This window comes from Spermophilus citellus (assembly GCF_964194105.1).
Source record: "Spermophilus citellus genome assembly, chromosome: 7".
Taxonomy (NCBI): Eukaryota; Metazoa; Chordata; class Mammalia; order Rodentia; family Sciuridae; genus Spermophilus; species Spermophilus citellus.
This window is the reverse complement of record NC_138188.1, coordinates 4,782,879-4,793,522: the sequence shown is the minus strand read 5'-3', so window position 1 is coordinate 4,793,522 and position 10,644 is coordinate 4,782,879.

Sequence of the window (10,644 nt, the reverse complement as noted above, 5' to 3'; positions counted from 1 at the left end):
AGATGTATTTGGAACTCTAAATCCAACACGGTTTGTGCTAGCTTCTTGAAACTTGACACAATAAAGTAGTTTCACGTTCTATCTCTATGTTTTGTTTCCTCTTGATGTAGCCCTAAGCAGTGACTGGCGAGAAACACTTTCATGGAAAGGGGTTGCCAGGCTTCCCAAAATTACGAATCTCCAGAAATCTCAGCAAATATTTTTTCACCCAAACTGGATGATACTTTCAGGTAATGATCAGTACACTAAGGCGACTTGGTTCCCCAAATTTCGTTCTTCTATGTTCAAGCGTTCGTTTCCAGTAACAGTTTGAATTTTTAGGTTTCACTCTGTTTTCTCCTATATTGATAGATGTATTTGGAAGTCTAAACCAACACGGTTTGTGCTAGCTTCTTGAAACTTGACACAATAAAGTAGTTTCACGTTCTATCTCTATGTTTTGTTTCCTCTTGATGTAGCCCTAAGCAGTGACTGGCGAGAAACACTTTCATGGAAAGGGGTTGCCAGGCTTCCCAAAATTACGAATCTCCAGAAATCTCAGCAAATATTTTTTCACCCAAACTGGATGATACTTTCAGGTAATGATCAGTACACTAAGGCGACTTGTTCCCCAAATTTCGTTTTTCTATGTTGAAGCGTTCGTTTCCAGTAACAGTTTGAATTTTTAGGTTTCACTCTGTTTTCTCCTATATTGATAGATGTATTTGGAACTCTAAATCCAACACGGTTTGTGCTAGCTTCTTGAAACTTGACACAATAATGTAGTTTCACGTTCTATCTCTATGTTTTGTTTCCTCTTGATGTAGCCCTAAGCAGTGACTGACGAGAAACACTTTCATGGAAAGGGGTTGCCAGGCTTCCCAAAATTAGGAATCTCCAGAAATCTCAGGAAATATTTTTTCACCCAAATTGGAAGATACTTTCAGGTAATGATCAGTACACTAAGGCGACTTGTTCCCCAAATTTCGTTTTTCTATGTTGAAGCGTTCGTTTCCAGTAACAGTTTGAATTTTTAGGTTTCACTCTGTTTTCTCCTATATTGATAGATGTTTTTGGAACTCTAAATCCAACACGGTTTGTGCTAGCTTCTTGAAACTTGACACAATAAAGTAGTTTCACGTTCTATCTCTATGTTTTGTTTCCTCTTGATGTAGCCCTAAGCAGTGACTGGCGAGAAACACTTTCATGGAAAGGGGTTGCCAGGCTTCCCAAAATTACGAATCTCCAGAAATCTCAGCAAATATTTTTTCACCCAAACTGGATGATACTTTCAGGTAATGATCAGTACACTAAGGCGACTTGGTTCCCCAAATTTCGTTCTTCTATGATGAAGCGTTCGTTTCCAGTAACAGTTTGAATTTTTAGGTTTCACTCTGTTTTCTCCTTTATTGATAGATGTATTTGGAACTCTGAATCCGACACGGTTTGTGCTAGCTTCTTGAAACTTGACACAATAAAGTAGTTTCACGTTCTATCTCTATGTTTTGTTTCCTCTTGATGTAGCCCTAAGCAGTGACTGGCGAGAAACACTTTCATGGAAAGGGGTTGCCAGGCTTCCCAAAATTACGAATCTCCAGAAATCTCAGCAAATATTTTTTCACCCAAACTGGATGATACTTTCAGGTAATGATCAGTACACTAAGGCGACTTGGTTCCCCATATTTCGTTCTTCTATGTTGAAGCGTTCGTTTCCAGTAACAGTTTGAATTTTTAGGTTTCACTCTGTTTTCTCCTATATTGATAGATGTATTTGGAACTCTAAATCCAACACGGTTTGTGCTAGCTTCTTGAAACTTGACACAATAAAGTAGTTTCACATTCTATCTCTATGTTTTGTTTCCTCTTGATGTAGCCCTAAGCAGTGACTGGCGAGAAACACTTTCATGGAAAGGGGTTGCCAGGCTTCCCAAAATTACGAATCTCCAGAAATCTCAGCAAATATTTTTTCACCCAAACTGGATGATACTTTCAGGTAATGATCAGTACACTAAGGCGACTTGGTTCCCCAAATTTCGTTTTTCTATGTTGAAGCGTTCGTTTCCAGTAACAGTTTGAATTTTTAGGTTTCACTCTGTTTTCTCCTATATTGATAGATGTATTTGGAACTCTAAATCCAACATGGTTTGTGCTAGCTTCTTGAAACTTGACACAATAAAGTAGTTTCACGTTCTATCTCTATGTTTTGTTTCCTCTTGATGTAGCCCTAAGCAGTGACTGGCGAGAAACACTTTCATGGAAAGGGGTTGCCAGGCTTCCCAAAATTACGAATCTTCAGAAATCTCAGCAAATATTTTTTCACCCAAACTGGATGATACTTTCAGGTAATGATCAGTACACTAAGGCGACTTGGTTCCCCAAATTTCGTTCTTCTATGTTCAAGCGTTCGTTTCCAGTAACAGTTTGAATTTTTAGGTTTCACTCTCTTTTCTCCTATATTGATAGATGTATTTGGAAGTCTAAACCAACACGGTTTGTGCTAGCTTCTTGAAACTTGACACAATAAAGTAGTTTCACGTTCTATCTCTATGTTTTGTTTCCTCTTGATGTAGCCCTAAGCAGTGACTGGCGAGAAACACTTTCATGGAAAGGGGTTGCCAGGCTTCCCAAAATTACGAATCTCCATAAATCTCAGGAAATATTTTTTCACCCAAACCGGATGATACTTTCAGGTAATGATCAGTACACTAAGGCGACTTGTTCCCCAAATTTCGTTTTTCTATGTTGAAGCGTTCGTTTCCAGTAACAGTTTGAATTTTTAGGTTTCACTCTGTTTTCTCCTATATTGATATATGTATTTGGAAGTCTAAATCCAACACGGTTTGTGCTAGCTTCTTGAAACTTGACACAATAAAGTAGTTTCACGTTCTATCTCTATGTTTTGTTTCCTCTTGATGTAGCCCTAAGCAGTGACTGGCGAGAAACACTTTCATGGAAAGGGGTTGCCAGGCTTCCCAAAATTACGAATCTCCAGAAATCTCAGCAAATATTTTTTCACCCAAACTGGATGATACTTTCAGGTAATGATCAGTACACTAAGGCGACTTGGTTCCCCAAATTTCGTTCTTCTATGTTGAAGCGTTCGTTTCCAGTAACAGTTTGAATTTTTAGGTTTCACTCTGTTTTCTCCTATATTGATAGATGTATTTGGAACTCTAAATCCAACACGGTTTGTGCTAGCTTCTTCAAACTTGACACAATAAAGTAGTTTCACGTTCTATCACTATGTTTTGTTTCCTCTTGATGTAGCCCTAAGCAGTGACTAGTGAGAAACACTTTCATGGAAAGGGGTTGCCAGGCTTCCCAAAATTACGAAACTCCAGAAATCTCAGCAAATATTTTTTCACCCAAACTGGATAATACTTTCAGGTAATGATCAGTACACTAAGGCGAATTGGTTCCCCAAATTTCGTTCTTCTATGTTGAAGCGTTCGTTTCCAGTAACAGTTTGAATTTTTAGGTTTCACTCTGTTTTCTCCTATATTGATAGATGTATTTGGAACTCTAAATCCAACACGGTTTGTGCTAGCTTCTTGAAACTTGACACAATAAAGTAGTTTCACGTTCTATCTCTATGTTTTGTTTCCTCTTGATGTAGCCCTAAGCAGTGACTGGCGAGAAACACTTTCATGGAAAGGGGTTGCCAGGCTTCCCAAAATTACGAATCTCCATAAATCTCAGGAAATATTTTTTCACCCAACCTGGATGATACTTTCAGGTAATGATCAGTACACTAAGGCGACTTGTTCCCCAAATTTCGTTTTTCTATGTTGAAGCGTTCGTTTCCAGTAACAGTTTGAATTTTTAGGTTTCACTCTGTTTTCTCCTATATTGATAGATGTATTTGGAACTCTAAATCCAACACGGTTTGTGCTAGCTTCTTGAAACTTGACACAATAAAGTAGTTTCACGTTCTATCTCTATGTTTTGTTTCCTCTTGATGTAGCCCTAACAGTGACTGGCGAGAAACACTTTCATGGAAAGGGGTTGCCAGGCTTCCCAAAATTACGAATCTCCAGAAATCTCAGCAAATATTTTTTCACCCAAACTGGATGATACTTTCAGGTAATGATCAGTACACTAAGGCGACTTGGTTCCCCAAATTTCGTTCTTCTATGATGAAGCGTTCGTTTCCAGTAACAGTTTGAATTTTTAGGTTTCACTCTGTTTTCTCCTATATTGATATATGTATTTGGAAGTCTAAATCCAACACGGTTTGTGCTAGCTTCTTGAAACTTGACACAATAAAGTAGTTTCAAGTTCTATCTCTATGTTTTGTTTCCTCTTGATGTAGCCCTAAGCAGTGACTGGCGAGAAACACTTTCATGGAAAGGGGTTGCCAGGCTTCCCAAAATTACGAATCTCCAGAAATCTCAGCAAATATTTTTTCACCCAAACTGGATGATACTTTCAGGTAATGATCAGTACACTAAGGCGACTTGGTTCCCCAAATTTCGTTCTTCTATGTTGAAGCGTTCGTTTCCAGTAACAGTTTGAATTTTTAGGTTTCACTCTGTTTTCTCCTATATTGATAGATGTATTTGGAACTCTAAATCCAACACGGTTTGTGCTAGCTTCTTCAAACTTGACACAATAAAGTAGTTTCACGTTCTATCACTATGTTTTGTTTCCTCTTGATGTAGCCCTAAGCAGTGACTAGTGAGAAACACTTTCATGGAAAGGGGTTGCCAGGCTTCCCAAAATTACGAAACTCCAGAAATCTCAGCAAATATTTTTTCACCCAAACTGGATAATACTTTCAGGTAATGATCAGTACACTAAGGCGAATTGGTTCCCCAAATTTCGTTCTTCTATGTTGAAGCGTTCGTTTCCAGTAACAGTTTGAATTTTTAGGTTTCACTCTGTTTTCTCCTATATTGATAGATGTATTTGGAACTCTAAATCCAACACGGTTTGTGCTAGCTTCTTGAAACTTGACACAATAAAGTAGTTTCACGTTCTATCTCTATGTTTTGTTTCCTCTTGATGTAGCCCTAAGCAGTGACTGGCGAGAAACACTTTCATGGAAAGGGGTTGCCAGGCTTCCCAAAATTACGAATCTCCATAAATCTCAGGAAATATTTTTTCACCCAACCTGGATGATACTTTCAGGTAATGATCAGTACACTAAGGCGACTTGTTCCCCAAATTTCGTTTTTCTATGTTGAAGCGTTCGTTTCCAGTAACAGTTTGAATTTTTAGGTTTCACTCTGTTTTCTCCTATATTGATAGATGTATTTGGAACTCTAAATCCAACACGGTTTGTGCTAGCTTCTTGAAACTTGACACAATAAAGTAGTTTCACGTTCTATCTCTGTGTTTTGTTTCCTCTTGATGTAGCCCTAACAGTGACTGGCGAGAAACACTTTCATGGAAAGGGGTTGCCAGGCTTCCCAAAATTACGAATCTCCAGAAATCTCAGCAAATATTTTTTCACCCAAACTGGATGATACTTTCAGGTAATGATCAGTACACTAAGGCGACTTGGTTCCACAAATTTCGTTCTTCTATGATGAAGCGTTCGTTTCCAGTAACAGTTTGAATTTTTAGGTTTCACTCTGTTTTCTCCTTTATTGATAGATGTATTTGGAACTCTGAATCCAACACGGTTTGTGCTAGCTTCTTGAAACTTGACAAAATAAAGTAGTTTCACGTTCTATCTCTATGTTTTGTTTCCTCTTGATGTAGCCCTAAGCAGTGACTGGCGAGAAACACTTTCATGGAAAGGGGTTGCCAGGCTTCCCAAAATTACGAATCTCCAGAAATCTCAGCAAATATTTTTTCACCCAAACTGGATGATACTTTCAGGTAATGATCAGTACACTAAGGCGACTTGGTTCCCCAAATTTCGTTCTTCTATGTTGAAGCGTTCGTTTCCAGTAACAGTTTGAATTTTTAGGTTTCACTCTGTTTTCTCCTATATTGATAGATGTATTTGGAACTCTAAATCCAACACGGTTTGTGCTAGCTTCTTGAAACTTGACACAATAAAGTAGTTTCACGTTCTATCTCTATGTTTTGTTTCCTCTTGATGTAGCCCTAAGCAGTGACTGGCGAGAAACACTTTCATGGAAAGGGGTTGCCAGGCTTCCCAAAATTACGAATCTCCAGAAATCTCAGCAAATATTTTTTCACCCAAACTGGATAATACTTTCAGGTAATGATCAGTACATTAAGGCGAATTGGTTCCCCAAATTTCGTTCTTCTATGTTGAAGCGTTCGTTTCCAGTAACAGTTTGAATTTTTAGGTTTCACTCTGTTTTCTCCTATATTGATAGATGTATTTGGAACTCTAAATCCAACACGGTTTGTGCTAGCTTCTTGAAACTTGACACAATAAAGTAGTTTCACGTTCTATCTCTATGTTTTGTTTCCTCTTGATGTAGCCCTAAGCAGTGACTGGCGAGAAACACTTTCATGGAAAGGGGTTGCCAGGCTTCCCAAAATTACGAATCTCCAGAAATCTCAGCAAATATTTTTTCACCCAAACTGGATGATACTTTCAGGTAATGATCAGTACACTAAGGCGACTTGGTTCCCCAAATTTCGTTCTTCTATGTTGAAGCGTTCGTTTCCAGTAACAGTTTGAATTTTTAGGTTTCACTCTGTTTTCTCCTATATTGATAGATGTATTTGGAAGTCTAAATCCAACACGGTTTGTGCTAGCTTCTTGAAACTTGACACAATAAAGTAGTTTCACGTTCTATCTCTATGTTTTGTTTCCTCTTGATGTAGCCCTAAGCAGTGACTGGCGAGAAACACTTTCATGGAAAGGGGTTGCCAGGCTTCCCAAAATTACGAATCTCCAGAAATCTCAGCAAATATTTTTTCACCCAAACAGGATGATACTTTCAGGTAATGATCAGTACACTACGGCGACTTGGTTCCCCAAATGTCGTTCTTCTATGTTGAAGCGTTCGTTTCCAGTAACAGTTTGAATTTTTAGGTTTCACTCTGTTTTCTCCTATATTGATAGATGTATTTGGAACTCTAAATCCAACACGGTTTGTGCTAGCTTCTTGAAACTTGACACAATAAAGTAGTTTCACGTTCTATCTCTATGTTTTGTTTCCTCTTGATGTAGCCCTAAGCAGTGACTGACGAGAAACACTTTCATGGAAAGGGGTTGCCAGGCTTCCCAAAATTACGAATCTCCATAAATCTCAGGAAATATTTTTTCACCCAAACTGGATGATACTTTCAGGTAATGATCAGTACACTAAGGCGACTTGTTCCCCAAATTTCGTTTTTCTATGTTGAAGCGTTCGTTTCCAGTAACAGTTTGAATTTTTAGGTTTCACTCTGTTTTCTCCTATATTGATAGATGTATTTGGAACTCTAAATCCAACACGGTTTGTGCTAGCTTCTTGAAACTTGACACAATAAAGTAGTTTCACGTTCTATCTCTATGTTTTGTTTCCTCATGATGTAGCCCTAAGCAGTGACTGGCGAGAAACACTTTCATGGAAAGGGGTTGCCAGGCTTCCCAAAATTACGAATCTCCAGAAATCTCAGCAAATATTTTTTCACCCAAACTGGATGATACTTTCAGGTAATGATCAGTACACTAAGGCGACTTGGTTCCCCAAATTTCGTTCTTCTATGATGAAGCGTTTGTTTCCAGTAACAGTTTGAATTTTTAGGTTTCACTCTGTTTTCTCCTTTATTGATAGATGTATTTGGAACTCTGAATCCAACACGGTTTGTGCTAGCTTCTTGAAACTTGACACAATAAAGTAGTTTCACGTTCTATCTCTATGTTTCGTTTCCTCTTGATGTAGCCCTAAGCAGTGACTGGTGAGAAACACTTTCATGGAAAGGGGTTGTCAGGCTTCCCAAAATTATGAAACTCCAGAAATCTCAGCAAATATTTTTTCACCCAAACTGGATAATACTTTCAGGTAATGATCAGTACACTAAGGCGAATTGGTTCCCCAAATTTCGTTCTTCTATGTTGAAGCGTTCGTTTCCAGTAACAGTTTGAATTTTTAGGTTTCACTCTGTTTTCTCCTATATTGATAGATGTATTTGGAACTCTAAATCCAACACGGTTTGTGCTAGCTTCTTGAAACTTGACACAATAAAGTAGTTTCACGTTCTATCTCTATGTTTTGTTTCCTCTTGATGTAGCCCTAAGCAGTGACTGGCGAGAAACACTTTCATGGAAAGGGGTTGCCAGGCTTCCCAAAATTACGAATCTCCAGAAATCTCAGCAAATATTTTTTCACCCAAACTGGATGATACTTTCAGGTAATGATCAGTACACTAAGGCGACTTAGTTCCCCAAATTTCGTTCTTCTATGTTCAAGCGTTCGTTTCCAGTAACAGTTTGAATTTTTAGGTTTCACTCTGTTTTCTCCTATATTGATAGATGTATTTGGAAGTCTAAATCCAACACGGTTTGTGCTAGCTTCTTGAAACTTGACACAATAAAGTAGTTTCACGTTCTATCTCTATGTTTTGTTTCCTCTTGATGTAGCCCTAAGCAGTGACTGGCGAGAAACACTTTCATGGAAAGGGGTTGCCAGGCTTCCCAAAATTACGAATCTCCAGAAATCTCAGCAAATATTTTTTCACCCAAACTGGATGCTACTTTCAGGTAATGATCAGTACACTAAGGCGACTTGGTTCCCCAAATGTCGTTCTTCTATGTTGAAGCGTTCGTTTCCAGTAACAGTTTGAATTTTTAGGTTTCACTCTGTTTTCTCCTATATTGATAGATGTATTTGGAACTCTAAATCCAACACGGTTTGTGCTAGCTTCTTAAAACTTGACACAATAAAGTAGTTTCAGGTTCTATCTCTATGTTTTGTTTCCTCTTGATGTAGCCCTAAGCAGTGACTGGCGAGAAACACTTTCATGGAAAGGGGTTGCCAGGCTTCCCAAAATTACGAATCTCCAGAAATCTCAGCAAATATTTTTTCACCCAAACTGGATGATACTTTCAGGTAATGATCAGTACACTAAGGCGACTTGGTTCCCCAAATTTCGTTCTTCTATGTTGAAACATTCGTTTCCAGTAACAGTTTGAATTTTTAGGTTTCACTCTGTTTTCTCCTATATTGATAGATGTATTTGGAAGTCTAAATCCTACACGGTTTGTGCTAGCTTCTTGAAACTTGACACAATAAAGTAGTTTCACGTTCTATCTCTATGTTTTGTTTCCTCTTGATGTAGCCCTAAGCAGTGACTGGCGAGAAACACTTTCATGGAAAGGGGTTGCCAGGCTTCCCAAAATTACGAAACTCCAGAAATCTCAGCAAATATTTTTTCACCCAAACAGGATGATACTTTCAGGTAATGATCAGTACACTAAGGCGACTTGTTTCCCCAAATTTCGTTCTTCTATGTTGAAGCGTTCGTTTCCAGTAACAGTTTGAATTTTAGGTTTCACTCTGTTTTCTCCTATATTGATAGATGTATTTGGAACTCTGAATCCAACAAGGTTTGTGCTAGCTTCTTGAAACTTGACACAATAAAGTAGTTTCACGTTCTATCTCTATGTTTTGTTTCCTCTTGATGTAGCCCTAACAGTGACTGGCGAGAAACACTTTCATGGAAAGGGGTTGCCAGGCTTCTCAAATATATGAATCTCCAGAAATCTCAGCAAATATTTTTTCACCCAAACTGGATGATACTTTCAGGTAATGATCAGTACACTAAGGCGACTTGGTTCCCCAAATTTCGTTCTTCTATGATGAAGCGTTCGTTTCCAGTAACAGTTTGAATTTTTAGGTTTCACTCTGTTTTCTCCTTTATTGATAGATGTATTTGGAACTCTGAATCCAACACGGTTTGTGCTAGCTTCTTGAAACTTGACACAATAAAGTAGTTTCACGTTCTATCTCTATGTATTGTTTCCTCTTGATGTAGCCCTAAGCAGTGACTGGCAAGAAACACTTTCATGGAAAGGGGTTGCCAGGCTTCCCAAAATTACGAATCTCCAGAAATCTCAGCAAATATTTTTTCACCCAAACTGGATGATACTTTCAGGTAATGATCAGTACACTAAGGCGACTTGTTCCCCAAATTTCGTTTTTCTATGTTGAAGCGTTCGTTTCCAGTAACAGTTTGAATTTTTAGGTTTCACTCTGTTTTCTCCTATATTGATAGATGTTTTTGGAACTCTAAATCCAACACGGTTTGTGCTAGCTTCTTGAAACTTGACACAATAAAGTAGTTTCACGTTCTATCTCTATGTTTTGTTTCCTCTTGATGTAGCCCTAAGCAGTGACTGGCGAGAAACACTTTCATGGAAAGGGGTTGCCAGGCTTCCCAAAATTACGAATCTCCAGAAATCTCAGCAAATATTTTTTCACCCAAACTGGATGATACTTTCAGGTAATGATCAGTACACTAAGGCGACTTGGTTCCCCAAATTTCGTTCTTCTATGATGAAGCGTTCGTTTCCAGTAACAGTTTGAATTTTTAGGTTTCACTCTGTTTTCTCCTTTATTGATAGATGTATTTGGAACTCTGAATCCAACACGGTTTGTGCTAGCTTCTTGAAACTTGACACAATAAAGTAGTTTCACGTTCTATCTCTATGTTTTGTTTCCTCTTGATGTAGCCCTAAGCAGTGACTGGCGAGAAACACTTTCATGGAAAGGGGTTGCCAGGCTTCCCAAAATTACGAATCTCCAGAAA